Source organism: Enoplosus armatus, chromosome 19 (genome assembly GCF_043641665.1).
Source record: "Enoplosus armatus isolate fEnoArm2 chromosome 19, fEnoArm2.hap1, whole genome shotgun sequence".
Lineage (NCBI taxonomy): Eukaryota > Metazoa > Chordata > Actinopteri > Centrarchiformes > Enoplosidae > Enoplosus > Enoplosus armatus.
In genome coordinates, this window is record NC_092198.1 from 21019459 (window position 1) to 21021365 (window position 1907).

The window sequence follows — 1907 nt, forward strand, 5'->3', positions numbered from 1 at the left end:
TTCAGTTAATCAGCTCAGATAATATTATCTTCAGGAGAATATAGCATTTCTAACTGATCAGACACACAAAGTATGATATTCATAGTATACCAACACGTTGTTTTACCTGCCACTGCCCCAAAGGTCATTAATACTTTGATTGAATATAGTGAATATATGATATATGAATATATGTGTATATAAGATATGAACGTTGAATGTCCACTAAAAGAAACTGGTTCTTACTCTCTTATCCAATGACTCTACCCTGATAGGACTGTCAATTTAACCTCACAACAGTATGCTGTATTGCAGAAGACTTGAAATTAGCAAATGAGAATCAGAATTACATTATTGATCCCCGGGGGAAATTACACAAAACACTGGTAACAGAGGACAGTTTCAATGTATGGACCTCTGGGATGCAGGCCAAACACACTTCCACTGAACCATTTTGCAGTCAATCACCCCAGATGGGACTCAAACCCACAATCCCTGGCTTAGGAGGCCAGTGCCTTATCCATTAGGCCACTGGGGCTTCATAAAGTAGCTCCTTGACCGGGAACAGGACCTAGGCTGCGGTAGTGAGAGCGCCAAATGCTAACCACTAGACCACCAGGGATGGTTAAACTCATCAGGCAAATGTTTACTACGGTAAATCAAGTGAGAAGTAGGGTAATTTTCTCATAGACTTCTATACAATCTGACTTCTTTTTGCAACCTACCATTAGAAAGAATACAGGTTTAAGACATTTCCGCATTGGCTTCACTTTTCAGACCTTCTGGTGCTTGGCCTAAACAGTCTGGGAAGTCTGAGAAAACCATAGTGTTGTGACAGAATGAAATAGATATTTCAACAGTGATTTGAAGCAGTTTTGGAAGGCACAGACAAATGTTGCCATCCGGCTGATAGGAACGTCAGATCAGAAAACATACAGGGCAGTCCAAACTGGAAGTGGGACACATCTGTGCAGTGCTTTCCTCTATCTGATCCAAACTATCCGCCACGTCCCTTTACTTGTGTGTAGTTTCCTCTGATTGCTTGCCTGCTGGTATTGACTCTCATACTACATTTATTGTCTGCTTTGACAGAATGAAATGATCCAATGCGTATATTTGTTCAGTGTAGACAGAGAAGCGTGTGCCTCTACCTGGAATGTGTATTTTATTTCAAACACACATACACACATGCACACAGCTTATTTTAACTGAAGAGCACAATTATCATTCATGTGACACAATCCCAAATCAATTAATGGACAGACTTAATTGGACAAATGAATAAATATTAGCATGTGAACGTTAAGAGTCATCCAGATGGATCTACATTATGAAGACACCCTTCAAACCGTTGAAGTAAATCAACACTTCAAATGACATAACATAGTCGACATGTTTCCATCTGACCTCTTGAATTCAAGCTTTGACGCAGCAAGAACGAGAGCTATCTGGCCAAAATAGGTCATTATATGAAGGAGGGGGGCATACAGAGCTGCTTTTAAAATAGGAGCAGCACTTACTAAAAACACATTGCTCACAGATATGTAATGACAGTAGATGTTCACGCCGCATGTATTTAGGTTAGCGAATAATTCATCACTTCATGCAGTTCAGCTCTCTCCGTGCTGGCTTCCGTCTAAGCTCTTGCGCACTGTGCATCTGGACACTGAATCTTTTCATCAGAGCAGTCACAAAATTTGACAGCAATGACTCTTCACGGTCTTTTTGTGACGTTGAAAATATCCGACGGTGACCGGTGAACATGCAAACGTTGCAGAGATACAATTGCAATTTACATTTGTACTCTTCTTTTGCGTATCGCCCTGACCATAAGACTTTAAAAAGTTGAGCATGTCCTGCATGGGTGCCGTCCTTCAAGTGTGACCCCCCCCAAACTGAGGTAAACTGAGAGAGATAAAGAAGAAAAA

General features: G+C 40.8%; 1 non-coding gene across 1 annotated transcript; it reads right to left on the reverse strand.

The window, feature by feature from the left end:
- Nucleotides 1-444: 444 nt before the first annotated feature.
- Nucleotides 445-517, reverse strand: trnar-ccu (transfer RNA arginine (anticodon CCU)). The gene has a single exon. It is a non-coding gene; the product is annotated as a tRNA-Arg (tRNA).
- Nucleotides 518-1907: the final 1390 nt, after the last annotated feature.